This window comes from Podarcis tiliguerta, assembly GCF_965153285.1.
Source record: "Podarcis tiliguerta genome assembly, chromosome: 12".
Classification (NCBI taxonomy): Eukaryota; Metazoa; Chordata; class Lepidosauria; order Squamata; family Lacertidae; genus Podarcis; species Podarcis tiliguerta.
In genome coordinates, this window is record NC_139545.1 from 45,528,581 (window position 1) to 45,553,862 (window position 25,282).

Here is a 25,282-nt window from a genome sequence, read left to right on the forward strand (position 1 = left end):
TGAGAAACGGGAACTTGCCCAAGGCCGAGTGTGCATTGGACATGAGTTCTTCATGCTCAAACCACATCATTGTCTTCCGGTGTTTAATGTTGACATACATTATTTAGGGAAAACAGTAGGGTAAGCTAAAACCTCCTCTTACACGAATGCAACTTGCATAGCTTGTAACTCGAAAAAGAATCTCTGATGTAGAATGATATTTTACTTTCTGCATGATGACAGCTGTTTGCATTGTTCAGGTATAAAGCCTAGATTATGTATCTTCCGATCACCTTTACATATTCATGAAGGCACCTGCTATGTAAGTGGTGAGGAATGTTTTTCTGCTTCCTGTCCTGTGTCTCAGTTTATCAAGGAAAAGAGGATTGGGGAAGAGAAGGAAAGCAACATAATTTGTCAGTTTAAGTATTTTTAACTCTGAAGAAGTATTTCATCTGCATAATGGCCTAATACTGAAGAAAGATACCATTAGTATTCTTATTATTTTTGTACTAGTGCTATATTTGTGTGATTGCCTGCAATTGAATTACAGCACAGGGTATTGAGTTAGGATTTGGATAAGCCTTATTTTCATAATGTCAAAGTGTTACAAAGCACTGCAGCCCAAGAATATTAATTGAGTTGTTTCTGAGGATTGAGAAGTATATTTTCTGACAGATGTTTGCTAGCCTAGGGACCCGATAAAAAGGCAGATTCCTAACTTTGGGAGAAGTCATGAGGTCATGTATGCCTCTCTTTCTCACTGTTATAATGTCAGCATCAAATGAACTGTGCTGTACCACATTTATTCAAATACATTATCTCTGTTAAATCAATCTTCAGAATGGGAGGTTGGGTGGAAAAATATGGTAGAGCCTAAGCAATTCCATTTCCTTCTCTGTGATGCTGAACAGTGGGTAGGAATGGGTGACACTCGGTGCACCCAAGATTAAGGCATATCCGTCATTCTTCTGTTACATTAATTATTATTATCTTATTAATTCATTTAAATTTGTGCATATTTAGTTGCATTGGTATGCATGGTGCTTTACAGAGCACAAGGGGACAAGTCTCTGCCCTGAAGATCTTCTAATCTGGGGATACAACAGAGGAACGTGGAGGAAGGGTTGAACAGAGAAGCAATACGAACTTGTTTCAGTTTTATACATGTTTTAATTACAGGCTGAATGAGTACAACCGAACTCTTTAACATTTCCAGATCCGGAACTGTCCTTCCGTGATGTGTGCTTGATGTATAATTTTGAACTGGAAAAACATTCCTAAGCGAAAGTATGCTAATTTGCATGGGACATTTTTCAGCTTTCACTGGGGAAAAAAAAATTATATCCCAATGCAGGTTTGGGGAAACTCATGTCTGGGGGGTGGGGTGGGCAAATGCAATCCTCCGGGTCTCTTGATCTGGTTCACAGGACTCTCCCTAAGCATCTTCTCCTCTCCCTAGACAACACTTCTCACCATCCCTGCTCAAGTACTTTCTCTGTGCTGGAATGTGACCTTGAACTATGCTCGCACTTCTTGCCTGCCTGGATGAATAGGGGTGTTATGTTTGCCTGTGTCTACAGCTTCCAATTTCTGCATGCCTACCGTGTAACCTACTGGAGAAAGGAAAGATTTGTATCCTATACTCTTACATACTTTTGATTTTGGCCATGGCCAGCCATGACATGCAGCTCCCAGAAGGTTCCACACAAAGGAATGTGGTTGTCATGCTGAAATAGGGTCTGAACCAAAAAAGTGACTTGTTGTTGTTCAGTCGTTTAGTCGTGTCCGACTCTTTGTGACCCCATGGACCAGAGAACGCCAGGCACCTCTGTCTTCCACTACCTCCCGCAGTTTGGTCAAACTCATGCTGGTAGCTTCGAAGACACTATCCAACCATCTTGTCCTCTGTCGCCCCCTTCTCCTTGTGCCCTCCATCTTTCCCAACATCAGGGTCTTTTCCAGGGAGTCTTCTCTTCTCATGAGGTGGCCAAAGTATTGGAGTCTCAGCTTCAGGATATGTCCTTCCAATGAGCACTCAGGGCTGATTTCCTTCAGAATGGATAGGTTTGATCTTCTTGCAGTCCACGGGACTTTCAAGAGTCTCCTCCAGCACCATAATTCAAAAGCATCAATTCTTCAGCGATCAGCCTTCTTGATGGTCCAGCTCTCACTTCCATACATCACTACTGGGAAAACCATAGCTTTTACTATACGGACCTTTGTTGGCAAGGTGATGTCTCTACTTTTTAAGATGCTGTCTAGGTTTGTCATTGCTTTCCTCCCAAGAAGCAGGCGTCTCTTAATTTCGTGGCTGCTGTCACCATCTGCAGTGATCATGGAGCCCAAGAAAGTAAAATCTCTCACTGCCTCCATTTCTTCCCCTTCTATTTGCCAGGAGGTGATGGGACCAGTGGCCATGATCTTCATTTTTTTGATGTTGAGCTTCAGACCATATTTGTCTCTCTCTTCTTTCACCCTCAATAAAAGGTTCTTTAATTCCTCCTCACTTTCTGCCATCAAGGTTGTGTCATCTGCATATCTGAGGTTGTTGATATTTCTTCCAGCAATCTTAATTCCGGCTAGGGATTCATCCAGCCCAGCCTTTCGCATGATGAATTTAGCTGACACAGTGTTAGGAGTCCAACCCATCAGCTGAAGATACTATTTAGATATTCATGGGAATCCTTGACAATAGCCATTTGGCTAAGACAAGTCAAATAGCCCCAGATGGGAAAGATTATGTCTTCAGCATTAGTCTAGCCCAGGGGTGTCCATACTTTTTTCAAAGAGGGCCAGATTTGATGAAGTGGACATGCGTGAGGGCCAACCAAAGTTGTTGACCTTAGGTTCAAGTTGTTGAGCTTCTTTTGGATTTCCCCCCCAAAGTTGTTGAGCGCCTTCCAGCTATGATTGGACCCCAGCTCCTATCAGTCCCAGTCAACATACCCGGCAGTCAGGGATTATTGAGTTTGTAGTCCTACAACATCTGGAAGGCTTCAGTTTTCCTGTCCCTGGTATAAGGGATTGGTCCATTTTCTAGCAGATGTGTGGATTACTGAAGCGGTGATGGAAAAACCTCCTTTGTTTTGAAAACCACGCTTCCTAACTCTTTCCTGCCTGAGACCCATTAGCTGCAAGGATTCAGTCCCCAGTCCCTGAAGAAAAATCCCTGGGATTTGTTTCCTGCTGGAATGCGCTTTTTATCTTTTTGAACCTTAACTTCTCTTGAGGCCAAGTGGCTGTGAGCAGTCAAAGTTAGTAATTAGCTGTTAGGTGTCAGCAGTTTCTTCGTATATTAACAAAGTAGGTTTGGGCGTGCTGATGTAAGTGTAACACGGCCTGCCAAATTTTCAAACCGCAGGAGAAATAGTATGGAAAATTCTTCTTCTTCTGAGCCTTTGCTGAGCTGGTCTAAGTAATCTGAAAGAAAAATCCACAAAAGAACTTTCCTTAGCAGGCGCAGATTCTTTGTTCAGTTGATAGCTTTGTGGAGCATGTTGTATGTCAAAAATCGGGAGCATAGTTAAGCTGTAGAATTTGCCACCAAAACCTGCAGCAATGACTGCCAGCTTCCACTACTCCAAAAGGGGATTAGACAGATTATTTGGTAATAAGTCTATCAATAGCTACCAGTCATGATGGCTGGGTTCTAGCTCCAGAATTGGGTGGAGTTAGCCTCTGAATACCAGTTGCTGAAGAACCCAAGTGGGAGATGGCTATTGTTCTCCTGCCCTGCTTGTGGGCTTCCCATGGACATCTAGTTGGCCTCTGTGAAAACAGGATGCTGGACTAGATTGGTCTGATATAGCCAAGGCTCTTCCTAGGTTCTTCAGACCTTGAAAGAGCTTCATAATGGCAATCTAATAGCACTTAGAGGAAATGTTCTCCTTTTGATTATGTGGCTCTTCAGAAACCTCAAAATAATCTTGCATGAGACGTCTGTCAGTATGTGTTTGTGTGTGGCGTTTGAGGGATTTAAATGACAATCGTAATAAAAGAATTCTTTGAACAGGCAAGATTTCCCTCTTAAGGAAATGGTATCCGAAGAAGCAGCTCTTTTCAGGGATAGGCAGCTGCATGTGGAGCTATGTTGCGTGAGTCACAGATTCCTTTTCAGCTTTTAGAATTGTATATACATTTCCCTATCCACTCTGCTATGCCATACCTAAAATTATTGCCGAGATAAAATGAGACAAGGACAAAAATCCCTTTATTTTAGTTTAAAATGCTTACTTGAAGGGCACCCAAAAATAATTTGTGAGGAAAAATGTCCAGCTTATTTATTTAATTTAAATTATTATTTGATTAAAATTGTATATAATTGTATTTTAAGTGTGGGAGGCCTAGGCGACTGCCAAAATCACAGGTGTATAGTATGCTTGTTTCGTGTTGCAATGTGTGAGGTTGTGAGGTGTTTGAGAACAGATAATTGTTGTGCCATTCAGCCTAACATGAGTCATGAACATTCTCTTTTCCTTTTTTAAGATAAGGGATATTATTATTATTATTATTATTATTATTATTAATAATACAGTGGTACCTCGGGTTACATATGCTTCAGGTTACAGACTCTCCTAACCCAGAAATAGTACCTTGGGTTAAGAACTTTGCTTCAGGATGAGAACAGAAATCGCACAGCGGCTGCGTGGCGGCAGTGGGAGGCCCCATTAGCTAAAGTGGTGCTTCAGGCTAAGAACAGTTTCAAGTTAAGAACGGACCTCCGGGACAAATTAAGTACTTAACCTGAGGTAATTATTATTAATAATAATAATACTTTTTGCATTTGTTTTTACTTTGGGCATGTTACAAAGTGAACCACTGGCCTAAGGCTGCAGCTGCTTCCTATCCGCTTTTCCCCAAAAGGCCCCTGGAAACTGCTATGTCAGGGCCCAGAAGAGTTCTGGGGAAAATAAGAGAGTGGATAACTGCATCCTTGGCCTGTGCTTTCCTTTGCAGTGGTGCATCAGCTGTTGTAGCAAAGACATGTAGAAAGAATGAGGAATACCTGACTGCTTCTGGGGATGGGAGGGGGAACAGGGAAGTATCTCCCCCTACCCTGAGGACGCCTTGTCCAAGATCCCCTCAAACCTGATGCCGGCTCTGAAACTATACACTCAGGGAAAAGAAGAGGGAAATTGACACAGGGCTGCCATGTTCAACAGCAGCCTTTGTTTGTCTCCTGCACTAGGCAGTTCTTCATTGAAATGCAATTTTGATGTAACTGAATGTATAGAACAGGCATAGGCAAACTTGGCCCTCCAGATGTTTTGGGACTACAATTCCCATCATCCCTGGCCACTGGTCCTGTTAGCTAGGGGTCATGGGAGTTGTAGTCCTAAAAAAACATCTGGAGGGCCAGGTTTGCCTATGCCTGGTATAGAAAGTATTTTGCAGGCATGAGGGTTGTGTGTGTTGTAATGGAAAAAAGAGAGAGACGAAGAAGCAGTTGGGAAGGGAAATAATGGAGTGTACCGGATGACTGGAATACTAAACAAGAGTACTGGACATGGCAACATTTTGTTGCAGGTCTCACTGATTTTCTTTATATCCCAGGGTGTTTTTTTTAAGATGAACATACCAGAACGACAACAACAAAGACCTCAAACTAAGCAATTAAAATTAGCCACCACCAATTAATCAACTACAATTAAGTTAATGAATGTACTGATCAAAACCAGCAGACCTAATTAAAAACATCCCTGTTACTAAACTCGAAGTTGCTTAAGAATAGTACTGTTAGAAGGAGCACCTGTTTTCTGCTGTAGTGAATGGAGCTTTTCTTTCTCAAAATGCAAGAATTGGGAGTCCTATACTTACACCTTAAATTTGAGCAGAGCAATGAAGATACTATAATTTGTGCACCACTAGTGTTTCCTTCTTTTTTCATCTTGAAGCCTGTGGGTGCCAGCTCACATTTTGGGAGTTATTGGGTTTGATTCATGAATGAGAGAAGAAATGGAGAGGGAGATGTGCGAAGAGTTCACAGGAACGAAAAATCCTTTCCTTGCAAAAAAAAAAATAATTAAAAAAATGCTCTTGTTAGTGAAGTGTTTTGCAGACTTTACGGATTTCTCATTCTCGTTCATCATACCGTGTTTTGACTTGGCTCCCCCCGCCCCGGGTGCTGATGTCATTGCTGGGCTCCCTGACAATTTCAGAATTCTTGCTCTAGGTTGCATCATTTGCTCTAAAACCGGTCCATTTTGAGCCAGAGTGTCTTCAGTGTTTCCAGCAAACCCTGAAGTTTTTAAACAAGACTTTTAAAAAATGTAAACACAATAAACTTAACAAAAAACCAACACTGAGCCAAATTGTGTTGAAGGGCTCTTTGCCAAATCCTTTGGCAAACACACGCACATGCACAACGTTATTTATTTACATCTGTAGTGGCCATTTTCTAAGCTTTTGAAATATGAAGCAGCAGGAGGAAGTTGGCTGGAACAGTCTGAAATTCCACTTTGCATGCATGGGAAGGGTGCACTTTCCTGCAACGCTGTTCAGGAGCAACATGCAAATAGAAATTTGCACCTTTGACACTGGATTGATTTGTTCTGACCTCCACTTCATTTGAGGCGTGTTAAAATTTGCATGGGTTGGAGCTTGTGTGCTTCTATTGGGAGCATTCATCCATTAGAACTGGCTTAGGTGTGATGAACAATCACTTAGAGCCACTTCACATGACAACGGCACGTGTGGCCAATTAGTATACAACCACCTATCACTGAACCATTGGTCTTAACCAGTGAATTTGCCAGCCCCCTACAAATGCCTGCCAAGTGAGTGGAGAAGAAGAATCCCAGATGGATTCAGACAGCCATTTTGTTGCCCAGTGGAGCACAGAACTTGTGTTTCCCAAACTGCAGCCCACAGCGCATGCTACATGCTTGGGGAAGGGCCTTAGCTTGATAGTAGAGCATCTGCTTTGTGTACAGAAGGTCTCAGGTTCAGTCCCTAGCCTCTCCAGATAGGGCTGGGCATGCTCACAGCCTGCAACCCCGGAGAACGGCTGCCAATCGATGTAGACAGTGCCGAGCAAGATGATCCAGTGACCTGACTCAGCATGTTCGTAGGTTCCAACATGACAAAAGTGTTTTTTGAAATGATCAGGTGTTCCAAAAGTGGTTTGCAGTTCAGTTTATGGAGCTGCTGTTTTGAAAACGATCCCATGGGCTGCACAGAAGGTCACTGAGCTTAAAGTTGTTCGTTTCAAACTTGATCAAACAAACTTTGCAGCGTGTATGTGTGTGTCTTCTTTGATGTTTTGCTGCCAAATTCATGTGTGGTTCCTCGGGAAAAAGCAGCAACTTTTGCCAAAACTGAGGTTCCTTTCCCTCAGTGTATTAAATTCTATGCTACTGTTTGCAAAATACAAAACAAGCACGATTTTAATATTTGAAGGATTTAAAAGAAAGAGAGAGAGAGAGTGCCTAACGGAACTCCTTGGAGTTCAGAAAACAAATAGCAATTAAAATTACAATACCTTTAGGCTTAAATCCTGATTTGCTTTGACACTTCAGTGTAAATATTTTCACTGGTGCTATCAGAGTTTACAGTTGGTGTAATGTCATAGTATAGGACAGGGGCTTTCAGATTTCCTACATTCAGGGATCTCTGAATTTCCACAGTGCAATAAGCTGAAACAAGGCTTACCAAGTCTGTGAATGCGCAGGATCTTGGGAGGCTCTTTGTTCTTCCCTGGTCCTTTTTACTTCTGCCCCTTGCCAGACTCAGACAAGGTTTGGGTTAGTGTGCCGTGGTGTCCTCACTAACCATGAGCTGTAGCAGTAAAAACTAAGGTCAGGGTGGGTAGACCAAAATGGTTGTGAGCACCTGACCTGGAGCCTGCCCCTTCACATGGTCTCACTGAGCCATAACTTGGCTTAATGTGTCGCAAGAGCTTGGAGGAGTGCCCTTAGGAACCTCTGCATGCCTGCAATGCAGCCCATCTTTCTAAACCAGTTCAAGCAGGGAAAGATCAGTATGCCCAGTTCGTGGGCACATTCCCCCTGTCTCTGAACACTGCAAAGCTAGATATGTAATGAATCCGCAGAAATGACTGGCAGAATCAGAGACCAGGGAGAAGAGACGGTGGAGGAAGATTGGAAGAAATTTAAAGACTATTTACAGAAACACTACAAGATTAATGAATGTTAAAATAACATCAGATTGAATGTATAAGGTTATTGGAGTAAAACTTTAAAGATTAGAAGACCCAACACCTTAAGTTTTAAGCATTGAATAAGTTACATTAAGACATTCAAATCAAGAAAGGAGATTAATTATGACAGAGGGAAGGGATTTGTTGTTTAATTGTATGAATTGGAATACAGGGAAGGGAGACTCGGGGAAGTCAGAGAAACAAGTTAATGCAAGATCAATATGAAGATAAGATTGTTTTTATTTCTGTTGTCTGTAGTATGTTATGTCTGTGTAATTCTGTATGTTTTTTGGTGTATTGTTTGTTGTTTTTGTTTTGCTTTGTTGTTTTTTATGTAAAATTGAATAAAATATTTATTAAAAAAAAAGCTAGATATGTAATGGTGCACAAGTTGGTTTTAAGCTAAACTTCTTCTTCTGGGGTCCAAGGATCCCATTTCAAAACTATTTGTTTTATTCTAATGCCTTGGCATAGCTGCCTCTGCCCCATCCTAAATGTAGACCTGGAACCCCCAATGTGGCAGTCGTGGGCTCCAAAACACCTTCAGATACCCCCCTTGGTGTCTGCCAGGAACTCAAAAGATTGGTTTGGTTTGGTGAGGGTGGGGTTCTTTGAGAGAGTGTTGCCTGGCTTTTTTTTAAGTCTGTTTTGTTTGTTTTGCAGTGTTGGTGTTTTGTGTGTATCTTGGGTGAGGGACAGTTCTGAGGGTGGCCAGTTTGTCTTCTGTGAAATGACTATTTTGGGGTGCCACAATATTATGATAGATTTTGAAATCTGTCATAGATTTCATGCCCCCAGGACCAAAAAGGGTTGGAGATCCCCACTGCATGTCTGTTCAGTGCTAGTTTCTTTGTAGTAAAGATGTAGGATCACATTTTATTACGTTATTAAAAGTCTCCAGTGTGTTATTGCTCTCTTATTTTAATCTGAAGGTGTACATTGACAAGAATATTTAACTTTATTCCTTGCCTGAAGGGGAGCATAAGAGCCTTGTGCTAATTCTGTTCCATACATTTGGTTAAATTGTGAAGATGCCTATGTGGCAATCATCTTGGTAAAAATAGCTGCTGCTTTTTTATTTAGTGCGGAGCACATATACTAATAGCACATATAAATGCGTCTAATTGATGTTTCTAATTGGAGCTGCCTCATAGGATGTTAAATGCATCAGAAGCAGTAATTCTAAGACGTGTTTTTGAATTACCTCTCAACCGTCGCAGTGATATTTAAATCCTTCATGAGGTAAAATCATGGGCATAGACCCCTTGGTGTTATGCCATCTGGTGCTAATATAGCAATGGCTTGCCCGATTAAAGATTATGTGCTTCACACTTCATGGGGGCCCCACAGACCAGGAGTAGTTGCACATTTTGTCACGCCTACCCACATTTCTGTGAAGGTTTGGAGGACCAGAAGTTGGGGAAACGCTAGAAACACACACACACACACACACACACACACACCAAAACACACTTGTGATGAGATCAGTTGACATTTTGTTGTATAACACTGTGTTTTTTCTCAAATTGTAATTTTATTTTGCATTACAGGACACCCTTCACACACAACCCCACATCAGTTCAGGGTATGTGTGTGTGTTTTCACATCAAGTGATGTGCATTTGACATAGAGCTTGCATGCAACAGTATGTCATTCTGCCTGCTCTAAGATTTGTATTGAAGACAGCAACTGTGCAGTTTAAGCAGTAGTTGTTGCTTGCAAAGTTCCTACTCTGTCTCTGAGAGGAGACATTTCCCCTGCTGTTGGCATGGTTTCAAGCAGTGAATTACTCCCAGAATCCCTGTGTTTGTGACCACAACCACTGTATTCCATGAAGATGTCTCATTAATTCCTCAACTCACAGTTTGGGATCCTAGGACAAAGCATGCCGTAAAAGCTTGAGGTCACCTTTGCATGAAACCCCCTCCACATGGGAGTATGCTAGGAAGGCCCATGCAGTTAATGAAACAAAAGGCTCTCCAGTACATTGCTTAAATTTTATTTAAAATGAACACACCCACCTGCGTTAAAAGCCTGAAAGACCCTTTTAACTTTCTGTCGTCTGCACTGATAAACTGAATGGCATTCCAAAATCACAAAAGCCACACCAGACGTCTGCAGAAAGAGCCCCAAAATAACAACCGGAACCCTTTTTTTAGAGTGAACAGCCTTTGCTGCGACTGTGTCTCTAACACTTAGAAATGCCTTTCTCTTTTAGTGGAGTAAATGCGCAGTATGACACATTCAAAGGCTATTTCTAATCCCAGTTTTAACTCGAGGAAGTGCATGCCAGTCGGTTTGCACTCAAGCGCATGGTCAGAAGATGTTCGGCTTTGATAAAAGCTGCAGTTTTGTTGCTGAGGCATCTGTGTCTTGCAGAGGAATGTTCCATCGACATGGTAATATGGGAGAGACAATGGACCCTTCTGTATTGTATGTGAAGCAGCCCATTGTGCTTTGAGCAGCCTGCCTACTGGGAAGCGAGATGTACACATGGCCCCGGTGCATTCTGTGCGTCCTTTCGGCCTCTTATCTGCTTTGCTCTGCTAGGCAACGCTCTCTTGCAATGCCATGCAAAAATCCATTGCTGAAAAGCAGTCTTCCTCTCCTTGTCAGAATCATGCTTGTCCTTTAAGCTGACAACAAGAACCCCCTCTCTCTACGTCTTTCCCCTTCAATGGGATTTGCTTCTAAGTCAATATGTTTAGGATTGTTCTAAATATGATTAGCCTTTTCTAAAGGTGTCTTTTTCTTTTTTCATCAACAAACACGCTTCATATCAAAAGCGTGTTTCAAGTGAAGGGGAGCTATATAATGAGGCATGAATAGCTTCCAAGCATCGGAAGTAATCCATACAGGGAAATTATAAAGACTAAAGCCTGAAAATGTTCCTTCATATTAGTAGTTGGGAACAGGCTGAGTGACTGGGAAGACCTTGCAAATTCCTCTGAGGAGGCAGGTATTTCATTGATACTCATCAATATCTCCCTAGCAGTGATAAGGGAGTGAGGTGTAAAGCATCTAGCATGGTGAGAAACCCCAAGATCCCAAGCTGTTATTTGTACACTGCTGATGTGGCCCCTTTGGGCATTGCCCATTATTGCAAAGTGGCATATAAATCCCCACAGTTCCCGCTATCCAAACACAGTGTGTTCTCATAATGAGTCGATGATTTCCAACCAATGGCTTCAAGTTACAAGAAAGGAGATTGCGACTGAACATCAGGAAAAACATCAGGCGGAACAGTCTCCCTCAGAAAGTTATGGACTCTCCTTCCTTGGAGGTTTTTAAGCAGAGGTTGGATGGGCATCTGTCATGCGTGCTTTGCAGGGGGTTGGACTAGATGACTCTTGGGGTCCTATCGGGGGGAGGGGTTTCTATGATTCTGTTTATGAACAGCTCACACCCTAATATTAGAAAAGGAGAGCAGCGTAGGTGTGGAAAAGACACGTATGACGTAAGTCCTAAAACTGCCCCCTCGGACGTGGTTGTTGTATCATAGCAGTGAGGAATGGTATGGCTGTCTTTTCTACCACTAAAATTTGTGTTTAATGTATTTTTTAAATTATTATTTTAGCCATTTTTATTGTATATTTTTTTACCTTCTGTTCTATACTGCATCTTCTGATTGTAAGCCACCCTGCACTCCTGTCTTAGAGAAAGGGTGGGATATAGAAATAAATGCACTTTATAAACAAATGCATCCCCCCCAACCCCCATGAGTTTTTTGCAACCTGCTGGAAGCCAGTAAGTCATGCTGTACAAATCTGAAAGAGACTGATAATGCTTGGAATCTCCAGATATAATTACATGGGAAGACAAAAAAAACATTCATGATTTAACAACTTAATCAATCAGCAAATAAAACAAATCCCTTATTTAAAGTCACTGAAGCTAATGCATATGAGAATATTGCTTGATGGGAAATGAAATTTCTTTTGTTTGCCTCATCATTACAGCGTAACCATGATAATCCATTCGGTTTTTTAAAAGATAAGTCATTCAACAGCACTGGCATGCCTCTTTCTACTTGCTGGTTGTAGTTCTGTGTCACGGCATTCTGAATTAAGAAATACGGGTGGCATTGTGGCTCTGAACATTTTGTAAGAAAGGATTACTCTAGCAGATTTGCCTCCTTCTTATCAGTACAAATATTGTAAGTACCTCCCCCCCCCCCCCATTTAAAGCATTTTTGAAATGTAACGCTAATTTCCTGCTACACAAGCTCCATACATTTAAGGCATGGGTAGGCAAACTAAAGCCCGGGGGCCGGATGCGGCCCAACCCCCTTCTCAATCTGGCCCGCGGACTGTCTGGGAATCAGTGTGTTTTTACATGAGTAGAATGTGTATTTTTATTTGAAATGCATCTCTGCGTTATTTGTGGTGCCTGCCTGGTGTTTTTACATGAGCAGAATCTGTGCTTTTATTTAAAATGCATCTCTGGGTTATTTGTGGGACATAGGAATTTGTTCATTCCCCCCCCCCCATATAGCCCGGCCCCCCACAAGGTCTGAGGGACAGTGGACCAGCCCCCTGCTGAAAAAGTTTGCTGACCCCTGATTTAAAGCATAAGACGGGCCTCAGAGAAATCTGGGAACTGTAGTTTACCAGTCACAGAACTACAACTCCCAGCACCCTTAACAAACTACTGTTTCCAGGATTCATTGGGGAAAGTAATGTACAGTGGTGCCCCGCAAGACGAATGCCTCGCAAGACGGAAAACCCGCAAGACGAAAGGGTTTTCCGTTTTCAGAGGTGCTTTGCAGGACGAATTTCTCTATGGGCTTGCTTCGCAAGACGAAAATGTCTTGCAATTTTTGAGTTTTTCCCCCGCTCCCCAACCCCTTTTTCTAAAGCGCTAAGCTGCTAATAGCCTTTTAGCAGCTAATCCCTTAAGCCTTTAATAGCCGTTAATAGCCCTTAAACTGCTAATAGCGCTAATAGCGCTAATCCGCTAATGGGCTTGCTTCGCAAGACGAAAAAACCGCAAGACGAAAAGACTCGCGAACGGATTCTTTTCGTCTTGCGAGGCACCACTGTACTTCAATATATGGTGGATATGCAGCCATTGATACATTGACATCGTAGAAATGACCCTTTCCCCCCTTTACAGTGACACATCTTGACAGTGGTGACTAGGGCAATGCCTAATGTTTTAACGTGCTAGGACAAGGTCCTCAGGTTTTTCATAGAATTGTTGAGTTGGAAGGGACCCTGAGGACCATCTAGTCCATCCCCCTGCAATGCAGGAATATGCAGCTGGCCTATATGAACGTGCAACCTTCATGTTACCAGCACCACACTCTAACCCAGTGAACTATCCAGGAGGTTTCTTTAAATAATTGTTTCAATAAAGTAATGTTTATTCTGAGAAACTAACTTATAAATTAAGGATATTTCAGAGTGCAGCTAAACCTGTGGATTTTGTCTCCCATTTTGTAGCTATATTTGTTATTACTGTCATGTGATAGCTCAGTCACAGGGATGGCAAGTTCTGATGAAACATGCCTTTATTTGGTGTTCATAACATTTGTTTTGTATTTATTCTGTATTAGGTCATTTTTGCTGTAGTATCTAATTCACTGTAGTCTCTTGAAAGTGTACTAAGTAATGGCTGTGACCCTGGAGTGGGTTTTTTTTACACTTTTTTCTCTTATTTTTTATTTATTTCATATTTCTTACTGGATTATTTTAACTTCAAAATAAAGTACTGGAACCCCCCCCCCCCAAATTACATATAAAACTATTAACGAAAACAGCAATTGCCTGTACAGTGGTACCTCGCAAGACGAATGCCTCGCAAGATGAAAAACTCGCAAGACGAAATAGTTTTTTGTTTTTTGAGTTGCTTCGCAAGACGAATTTCCCTATGGGCTTGCTTCGCAAGACGAAAACGTCTTGCGCCTTTTTCTTAAAATCGTCAATGCATTCCTATGGGAAACCGTCAATGCATTTCCTATGGGAAACCATGCTTCGCAAGACGAAAAATTCACAAGACGAAAAAACTCACAGAACGAATTAATTTTGTCTTGCGAGGCACCACTGTATAAAATCCAATCCAATGCAGATACAATTCGGTATCATGCAACACCAATTCTTGCACCCAGTTCGGTATCGCTCCTTCTTATTTTAAGTTGTACATTGTAGTTTGTTCTTTCACTTCTGTTTTTATTCAGTGCTTTAAAAGGTTCTATTTTTTCTGAGCATGGCCATTTAATTACTACTATCCAATCTTTGGTAATTGGCTAAGAGGCTGAAGATAGGCACTAATGAAAACAATGGCAGAGAAATTAACTCCCGGTTCAAATATGGCATCAGTTTAATAGGAGAAGTCCTATTAAAAAGAGAAGTCTTCTCTTTTCAGGAGAAGTCCATATTCTAACATTATGTGGGAACTTGCAGGAAAATCTATTTTGGTATTTCCCATCAGTTATAATAACCACAATCGTATTTCTCTTTATGAATTCAAGGAGCAGGGCTTCCTTCATAAGAGAGTTCATAGTATTGACCGCCTTGTAGGAGACCAAATCATTTGCATACCGAAATTTACCCAAAGAGTATTTGGGTAATATTGGGGAATATTACAGGCCCTGGATAAACCTTGGCGTGGATATGCATGATTGATCCTCATAAAACTCCATAGATGAACATTGGAGCATGGGTGCAATTGGAGCACGTCAGAAGTTGTTCTTTCTTTTCATTAGCTTGCCTTAGGGCCAATTTATATATTATGCAAAAATCAAGCAACAAAGGTTTTCTTTGAACTGCACCACTAGGGTCTACATGTTTTGAGGTAGGTGTGTTGCATCTTAAAAGTGCCTGGGGTGGAGGGGGAAATCGAGGCACTACAAAATATTGTTTATCACAATCCCACCGTGGGTTTTTTTTTGTGTGTGGAAAAAATCCTTCATCAAGGTCAGTGTAAATGTACAAATAGATAAATAGTATAAAACAGAATGAAGTGAAAAGCACTGTCTCATCTTCTGCTTTTCTCCAATATTTCAACTTTAAGTTGTCGGTTTGCTTAGAATGACAGCACAGTTTAGCTGTCAGGCAGGCTTTTCTTTGAACAACAGATTTGGACTGCCTTTGTGAAGAGCGAAGGAACTGCTAAGTGAGCATAGTTGATAACAGGGCAGATTCCATTTCATGCTCACTGCCAGTGTTTTTATAAGGTTTTTATATTCACCTTCCAGCTTTAGCACAGACTGAGGTGACTTTCATGTTTCCTTTTGTCAATGACCAGTGTCTAGTCTTGCTACGTTGCTGCACGTTTTTAAAAATGGTATGTGTGTATGGAAATGAATGGTTCCCCCCCCCCCACCATAGATTTTGATGTTTGTTGGGAACTTCCTCCAGGAGGACTTCTAACCCTGCTTTTCTGGAACATGAAATTGAAGGAAGAGACAAATTAACTGTGGCCCACATTCAAAGAAGAGGCATGTGTACACAAGAGAGAATTTCATGTGCAGCGGAGTGTTGCCTGCAGTTTCCTTCATGGAAATCGTCTTTCTCACGAGCCAAGTCCCCGTTCAGTTGGAAAAGTAGCTTGTCTACCATCTGCTGCCGAGTTTGGCAAGGTAAGCTTGAGCAGCTGAGGTAAAGGCCAAGGTGGATTAATTTTTATGGCAGGGACCACCAGCAAGCCAGGAAGAATTCTCTTTCTTTTGCACTTAGACCAGAGGACAAACCTGACCAGAACACTTTTATAAGCCTTGTTTAGCTAGTGATCCTCATAGCCCCTTCCTTTGATCACTAATCGTAAGGGTAAAGGGCCCCCTGACCATTAGGTCCAGTCGTGACAGACTCTGGGGTTGCGGCGCTCATCTCGCTTTATTGGCCAAGGGAGCCGGCGTACAGCTTCCGGGTCATGTGGCCAGCATGACTAAGCCGCTTCTGGTGAACCAGAGCAGCACATGGAAATGCCGTTTACCTTCCCACTGGAGTGGTACCTATTTATCTACTTGCACTTTGGCGTGCTTTTGAACTGCTAGGTTGGCAGGAGCAGGGACCAAGCAACGGGAGCTCACCCCGTCATGGGGATTCGAACCGCCGACCTTCTGATCAGCAAGTCCTAGGCTCTGTGGTTTAACCTATAGCGCCACCCGTGTCCCTACTGTCACTAATGGTAGACAGACGGTATTGTCGTCTGACATTCTTCTCCTTGCCTCCACTTTCAGTTTTGGGACTCATTATGGGCTGTAAAGGCTTTGAACTCTGCACGTAGTTCTCTTCTGCACTCACACACTTCAGATTGTTTTATAGTGAACTGGTTATCCACCCTGTGAAGCAAGGCTAGGGAACCTCATGTCTGGCACCCAAATGCCTCCCCCATTGCCCTCAGAACTCTCTCTAGGCCACACTCACCACTGGCTCTTCCTTGCACTCCAAATGTTTTTGCCCAACTAGAATATGCAGGGTGAAGCAGCTGCCTCAGGCGGTGGAATGGAAGCGGTGGCACCCCAGGTAAGGGAGGCTGTAGCAGCTGCAGAGCATTCCACTGCCCAGCTTTGTTGCTGGTCTTCCACACTGGTGGGACCTATTGGCAAAGCTCTGTGTAACAAGTCTCTTCTTGCCGAGTCGGCGAGAGTCGAGGTCTCCCTCCCCAGCTTCGCCACTGGGTGGGAAGGGAGCTTCCCTCAGCCCAGAAGAGTAGCGAGGCTTGGAGAAGCTGTCCAAAGCTTTCTCCCCATAACATGACAGGGAGGCAGGAGAAGCCCTTGCAGAGTCTCCCCACCCCCATCATGGGGGTGGCAGGGGAAGCTTTGCCTCGGGTACTGAAATGTCTGGTCATTACCTAGTGCTAACCGAGATGATGACCTTCCCTGGAGAGCAAATTGCAGAGAGGATGTACCACAGTAGAAAAGAGGCCATACAGCTGGAAGCAACTACGTGGGGATCTGCTGAAAAGATGATAACTGGGATACAGAACTGGCCACGGCAGGGTCTATTCTCAAAGGAGGAGCAACTGGGGCAGCACCTTTTGAAATGAACAAAAGCAGTTTAAAATATTACTCTGATTGACGATGAACGAAATCTTAAAGATAAGGTGACGTTCCTGTTGTTTTCTGGCACTAAGCACGTAGAAAAAGTGCCAGCGAAAACGTGGCATCCGTATGATCCAGCGTAGGCACACAAGCACACACCCTGCAAAGAACCGCACTTTAAAGCTGCCGTCCAAGTAGAGAAAATTGAGAGAGTTTTGCGAATATAGAGTGAAGACTGATGGCTGGTGGTCCTCCAAACCTCAGTGTTTTTTCAGTATCTCCCTTGTGGGAAAAACCTTTGCCAAAATGGAAGCATCTTTCAATGAAAACTGACTGAGTGATTAAACAGAAAAGCCTAGCAGTAATGATTCCTCCATCCACTTTCAAATCCTTGCAATTCACTGCTTCTGTCAGGTTTCCTCCAGCGGAATATCTTTATCTGCTTCCTGTTGATCGCTTAAAAACAGGAGGCCCAGATTTCCTACTTTCAATCAGAGTTGCTCTTCAGAATGAAATGGGACTAAGTGAGAAAGTTTCCTGTGTGTTCCTAAGAAGGCTGCATTACTCCTTTAGATATGTGGCTGAGCAGGAAATAGATATTTAGGGTCATGGTGGAGATAAGTCAATTAAAACATCAGCCTGTGGCGTGGCAGCTGTGGAAAGAAGAACCCATGCTGGGTGATCATTAGGAGATGAACTGAAAATAAAACTGACAATATCACAATGCCTTTATAAGCGTCCATGGTGTGACCTTACTTAGAATACCACTTATAGTTCTGGTTGCCAGAACCTCGGAAAGGATGGTACAGAGCTATGAAAAGTCCTGAAAGGAGCAACCCAAATGGTCAAGGGCCCTTCCCTCTGAGGAAGGTTTACTTTGCTTGGGGGCGTTTTAGTTTAGAAAAGGGAAAACTCGATAGAGGTGTATAAATTTATGCATGGCGTGAGGAAAGTGGATAGGGAGGAGTTTCTCCTGGGGCCTTCCAATGTCGCCGAATAGTGGGAAATTCAGGACAGACAAAAGAAAGTCTTCCTTCGCGCAGTGAATTTGCTCTCACAACATGTAGTGACAGCCGCCATCTTGTTTGACTTGAAAAAGGGGAGAAGACGAATTCATGGATGTTAAATCTATCAATGGCCAATAAGACATGATTGCTGTGTATTGCCTCTAGGATCAGAGGAAACATACTTCTGAATATCAGTAGGGAACAGAAGCAAGAGAGTGAGCTATCGCTGTCATGTCTTAAGGCAAACAAAATGGCGGCTCTGTGTAGGCCTTTGATCTGATCCAGCAGCTCAGCTCCAGTTGTGGATTGCTTTTCATTCTCTGGTTGTAATCCTGTGCCAGGTTACTTGGGAGCAAGGCCTATTGAATTCAGTCTGCCTTCCTTCTGACTTGCATAGGGCTGAGCTATCAATCTACTGTATGCCTTAGGATGGGCAGAAAGTAGTGTGAAACATTGTTCCTAAGGGACAGTTTGCATAAATGTCCCTCGATTGTTAAATACATTTTTTTTAATTTAAATATTTATAAGCTGCCTTTCCTGACCAAGAAAATGCAAGCATAAAAAATATAAAAAATACAATAAAAATTTAACATTCAAAAACTGCAAAAACCAACAGTACGTTAAAATAAAAATTAAAGCCAGTATTAACAAAGGGGGGGGGGGGATTTCAGAGCCAAAGCAATAAACCACTGCATCTAGCAATTAACAGTCCAGAACTGCAGATATTCAGTTCAAATCACCTCTTAGGTAGAAACGAGACACATTTTTTTCACCCAGTTTTTCTTGTGAAATATGTAGTAACAATCGAATTGTGAAATGGGTATAGTAGAGTACACTGTATTATGTAAAATGTTGATTTCTCTGTCCACTTGTGTCATGTCATCATCTCGATAGACGTACATGTTTGGGGCGTGGGATGGGGCAAAATCACAGGCATACATTTTGGACTGCATTCCTTACTTAAATTAGCATCTCCAAGGGGCCAGCTGCAACCTTACTTTCTAAATGAAGGTTACTGCAAAATAACAGACAAAAAGAACAAGTGCATCTTAGAGTTCGGGAGTGTAGAAACATGTGCTGACATCACAAATCAGATTAATTTCAGTTTATTTGGTCTATGGACCATAAACATCAAATACCGTTTTCAAAGTAATTATAGCAAAGAAAGAAGGAAGGAAGGATGGACAATATAGATGTACATAAGTTGTGCCTTACCAAATTTCATAAACAATCAAAAATAGTTAAAAATACAGACAATTGTTACTTTGAACTTCTATACCCTTTTGTAATTTTAACCTGCTTTTGATAGCTGTAGAGTTGGAATCCACCATTAAAATCAATCAAGACATAGAGTTAATCTGAACTCCCCAAGTGTAGAGAAAGTACTGGGGAGATAAAGCAGGATATTGTAACACAGTTTAATTGACAGTACAGGAAAGAGTAGGCTAATGTTTTGACTTGAGTTGCTTTTGCAGGGAAAACTTTTTTGTTTGTTGAATTTATATTCTTCCACATGCCAAAGCAGCCCTAGTAACCTTTTGTAACTGCTGGTGGCAAAGCTCTGAACCACTGAAAATGTCCTCCCTGTACCTGGGAATATTTAATGTTGCTAAATACCTAGCACAGGATGGGGAACCAGAGCCAACTAGTGGGTCAGATCCAGAATACCCCCATCTCCAAAGCCCACCTCTCACACACCCTCTCTTTACGCGGAGGTTATGTTCCGAGGCACCGCCCACAGCAGTGAAATTTCATAGAATTGAAACCCGTTGAAAAAGCCTGCAAGTTCCCCGTTCCCCCCTGGTTCTGCCCTTTTAGTGATGTTTTAGTGACATCTTTATAGTTTGTATACATGGTCGCACACATATTGAACGTGCAAAAATACCTGTGTGGGAGGCACTTTACAGAGGAGAGGGGAGGTGTCTGTTCTTCCCACAAATTCATTAATCCCCAATATCCAAAGTTGGACTCCGTATCTAATCTTAGTAAGTAGTTTGGCTTGCATGCTTATCTCTTTTTGCCTAGCAGAGCTTCAGTAGCAGTGGCGTAGCGTGGGTTGTCAGCACCCGGGGCAAGGCAAGTAATTTGCACCCCCTAACCCGTGGATTTGCGCCCCCTAACCCTAACCCCCAGATGTTGCGCCCGGTGCGGCCGGCCCCCCCTGCACCCCCCACGCTACACCACTGTTCAGTAGTACAGCTAAAATACCCAGGGTAGCATTTTGAATTGACATAATAAAAGTGACTGTTGTCCAGGAAGATTCTGATAGGTTTTGCAAGGGCCTGTATTTGAAAATTTCCAATATATGCTTCCTCTTGTGATTTTCAAAACCCTGAGTGCATTTGTTCACATTCATAACCTGGAAACCCCTTTCTCTCTTCTTCTTCTTCTTCTTCCCCCCTTCCTTTCTCTCTGTTAGTATGTAAAGCGCCATGTATATTCATCAGGCTATATAAATAATTACAAGTTATTACTGCTGTTATTTATTTCGACAGCATTGTACATGACAACATTATCATTGCACCGGAGCATTAGAATAGCACCACTGGCGCTACAGAGCACTTCAATCAAAATTAATGTCAGCTTAACTGAGGTGTGTAGAGAGGTTTATTTCAGTAAACAAAGGGACAGATGTTTGTCATAATACTGGAACATTTGTTCTGTTACATATATTTTGCGATATTTATTGGCATGTGAAGTTGAAGACTGTCAGGTTCTAATCCATTCGTAAATAAGGGGAGGGGGCTTCCAAACGACTAGTTGCCACATTGCGGCTGGAAAGTAGTGTTGAGAATTGTAGTGTCGGAAAGGATCTCAGGGGTCATCTGGTTGATTTCCCTGGCAAATAGACATTCCGTTGTGGTGGCCATAACCCAGGTTTAAGGTGCCATTTGGAGCCTCGCTTAAATACCTGCGTTTCTAACACTTGATGACACACCAGTCCAGCTGCATGTTTTGGTAACTATTTGCATGCAGTAGGTGGTGACTTGGACACTTCTGGCTGTCCTCAGCTCAAAAAAGTTATTGTAGAGCTGGAAAAAGATGATCAAAAGTGATGGAGCGGCTCTCATGTGAGGAAAGGCCACAGCATTTGGGCCTTTTTCCCCCTGAAGGATTTTCCCCCTGATAGCAGCTCCTGGTGATGAGGACTGTTCTTTTTGTATTTCAGTACAGTTTTTTTAAAAAATGTTTTAAGATGTAAATGGTATTTGTGAAATGCTTAGTTGGCCAAAGTGGCTATAAAGGATATAAACTTAATGGTACCATCTCCTCCAGTGATTGGCAGCAGTTCTTCAAGGTCCCAGACAGAGGCTTCCCAGGAGGTCCTTTTAACTGGAGATACAAAGGATTGAACCTCAGGCCTTTTACATGCAACACTTTCCTTTTTAATATTGATGGCCTTTCTGTAAGAGCTTTCTTTTCATCTTTGCAACACGACTGTCTTCTGGGAGCAGCTTCCATTCATGTCCCATTTCCTGGGTCTGCCGTTAACAGCTGTTATATGTAAACAAACCTTTTTGTGAAGTTCCCTGAATTCTTCTTCTTCCTCTTCTTAATTTTTGTGTGTGTTTGCTCTTCTGGGCTTCTGTATTTGATGGGTGGTTCCATGCTTCTTGTGTTATCCCATCCTTTGACCTCCAGTCATGCTGGCTGGGGCTGATGGGAGTTGTAGTCCAAAGCATCTGGAGGGGCACCAGGTTGGTAAAGCTGATTAACCCTCTGCTATCCTTCAGCTCTCATTTAAAGGGCACTCCTGAAAGTGTCTTATCACACAACAGAAATCTAAAGCTGTTGGATTTAAATAAATACCACCAACAAGCCAAGCAAATCTTCAATCTGCCATACAGTAATTCTCAACTAAATATCTCTATTTCTGCAGGTAATTATGAGAAGCTTTTCAAAATATGCTTTCTAATGCGCAGTAGCAAGCTTACTTTGCACCTCTACTAATCCTCCCAAGTTGTGGTTTGGCAAAAAGCAAGGATTGGTAAGCTGAGTAAATTTTCAGACCTGCTTTAGGTAGCACAGTGGTGGTTAGAAAATAATCTGGAAAATGTAAGTGGTTGTGACTGAGCTGGATAAGCTATAATTCATATGTACAGGATAAAGGCATTTTCACACATAAAGCTTAACTTGGTTTGGCTGAATGGGAATGTAAACACGTCATTTCCTAGAATGTACACTTGTTTTGGAATAAACTTCTCTCCTTTATGTCTTGTATTAAGAATGTTTATGAGTTCCAGGTGAAAATGCCTTATTGTCACTTGTGAAAATTCCTCCTTGCTGCAAGAGGCAGGAAGCCTGCAGGAGGAAAGTTCAAAGTAACCTGTAGCGCAGTTTGGGAAGCCTGTGATCATTCTAATTAAACAGCCACATTTCTAGGACCGTTGTTTCAATTATAAATAGCTCGTTTTCACATTAGAATCCCTTATTTTTTATTTAAAGTGAACAAACACCAGGCAGAGATCTTAAACACATCCTTCACATTACAGTGGTACCTCCGGTTACGAACTTAATTCGTTCTGGAGGTCTGTTCTTAACCCGAAGCCGTTCTTAACATGAGGCGTGCTTTCACTAATGGGGCCTCCTGCTGCCGCCGTGCCTCCACCACGTGACTTCTGCTTGCATCCCGGAGTAAAGTTCACAACCAGGAGCATCTACTTCTGGGTTAGTGGAGCTTGTTACCTGAAGCGTTCGTAAGGGGGACGGTACGTAACCTGAGGTTCCACTGTACTTGTGAAAATGCCTACACACAAGGTATGAAATAAAAACAGACGGTTCTCACAGTTAATGCTAAAAAATCTCATTAGAGGTTGCTGATGGTGGATCAGATGAAGAAAGCTGGAATGTGCATTTTGCTTCTTAACTTCAGACATCAGGAATGCAAATAATGTTTGCATTTGAAATATCACCTGTGGAAATGGTTGGCGTGATATTATATCTAAAGTGTGCAAAGTCCCACAAAACATTGACTTCCTGAGAGATGCAGGAAGTTCAGAGAGCCAAGCTTCTGCAGGGAAACTCTGCAGGGATTGTGTTGTTAAGACAGCATGGCTATGTTAAACCTATTCACAAGAACCTCCCTTGACTCACTTTGGAGGCTCCATTGTTTTAGACACAGATGCTGATTCTTGTAAGAGAGGAAACAAAACTCATATTTTATGTAAAGGATTGTGCCTTTTAGGAAGGTATGAGCCTTCGAGCTCATTTACCAGCGGAATTAACTCTGTAAGAAGGCAAGCACTGTAAAGCTTGTTGATTCCATGGTTCGTGGCTTAGGCAGTGTTGACTTTTTACTGTAGCAAAATCGCTCCTGTCAGTAGATAGCGAAGTGAATTGGAACAGTATGGTTTCAGTCTTCTCCTGAATAATGAAGAGCTGGAGTGAGAGCCACACACTGCGTATTAATTATTGTTGGGTAAACATAATGAATAACTGCCAGCGAGTCAGCTCCTATCTTTAGATCAAGATGATAAAGGACCAACAGATGAAGTCCCTGTAAATACTTTGCCGTTTATTGCCTGAAGGATTTCTCAATGGCAGGTTGGTGGGCAGAACTCCCTCTTGCAAACCAGGGTCAGTTGAATGCAGAAGGCTGATGAATAGACCAGCTGTTGATGTGTCTGCATTGTCCTGAAAGAGAGGGGGAAGGCAGGCTCTTGCATGGATTCTTCAAAAGTTTAAAGAAATTAAAGCAGTAATGGTACACTCTATTGTTACAGGGTTGGGTTTGAGTGCTATGAAGGAGTCTGAGGTATGTATACCACAGATAGGGTCAAAAGGATAGGAAGGACTGCTTAAAGCTCCTGAAATATCAATGGAGAAGCACGCCAGCCATATCTGTATGGTCAGAAAAGTCCCTGGTGAAGTCAGTTCTGAATGGTGAAGTCCATTCTAGCAAAGATTTCCTTTTCCTCTAGCTGAAGGCAGGGGAGGCTCAGTGTATGTTTAAGGAAGCACGGTAGATGTATATTGGGAACAAAGATAAGGAAAAAAAGAAGCAGAGAGGGAGCTTAGTGCTCTGGAAGGCTAAAAGCATCTCTCGGAGTGCCTATCCCTGAGGATCTGCTGTAAGGTAGCTGTTGAGCTATTTGTAGAAGCGCTGTGCTCATTGTCTCCACCTATGCTCAGCATGCATATTGGTAAATAAACCCGAATATCACAAAAATACAACATGCCTCCAGTTATCTGCCATTTGAATGCTAAATTAGGGCTACGGTCATCAAGATGCAGAGCCAATGTAACATTTCCTCATTTAAAGTGGGCTTGCAAATCATAGTTTTGTGGGGACATTTTGGGTACGGCCAAAGCATAGACCCCATGCCCCTTACACACATTCTTCAAACGCCCGGAGAAGGATATCCTCTTAGAGAAATTTATGCTAAAGGTTTATGGAGAAATCAGCTTGTCAGGGTGGGATTAATTGTTACTTCCCCCCACAATTGATTTGAATTGATTTATTGTGCTTTGTATTTTAGAAATGCAATACAGATTTATGCAAACATTTTCGCATTTGAAATGGTCCTCAGTGAAAATGTTTCTTATTTGAAATAAGGATTATTGTTTTTAGTTTGCCTATGCCTGCAGTACCATATGCTATTTCACAGGTCACTAATTTGACACCTGCTATGGGGGGTTGAATTCCAACATTGTGCTCATCACCTTGTCAGGGCAACAGGAGTCAAATCATAATGCATCTCGCATCATCCATCAATAAAGAAACCGTTGTGTCAGAAATCATTATGTAATGTTTGCCACAGTTGCTACAAGCTGTCTGATTATTCGAATTGTATTTTCTTATGCTAAATGGGAAAGCAAAATTATAATTCTGCTTAATTTCGTTTGTTGGTGTGAATATGTAAAAAAATCTGTCCTGACAGGGGAAAGAAATTCTGACTCAACTGAGCTGATATGGTGCTGTTTTTGGCTCCAGATAATTTTTGTACATTTTATTCACATACAATAAAGCTAATTTGTGTTAGTCATCATCAGGCAAGGTATAATTCTGATGAAGACTGACAGATTATGTTAATCATGAATTTGCAAGAAGGGTGAAGAAAGTGTGAGATTTGAAAGGAATGTAACATGAAGTTCTGATTATTTGCCATCAATTCATTTAGACTTCAAATGTGTTTCCCATGCATA

General features: G+C 42.1%; 1 protein-coding gene and 1 long non-coding RNA gene across 8 annotated transcripts in view; both read left to right on the forward strand.

Moving 5' to 3' along the window:
- DIP2C (disco interacting protein 2 homolog C) overlaps positions 1-25,282 on the forward strand; it is a 293,236-nt gene that overhangs the window by 19,755 nt on the left and 248,199 nt on the right. The gene's annotated exons all lie outside the window — the stretch shown is intronic.
- On the forward strand, positions 20,631-23,815 carry LOC310661185. Its single transcript, XR_014503822.1, has 2 exons — positions 20,631-20,729; positions 21,413-23,815. It is a non-coding gene; the product is annotated as an uncharacterized lncRNA (long non-coding RNA).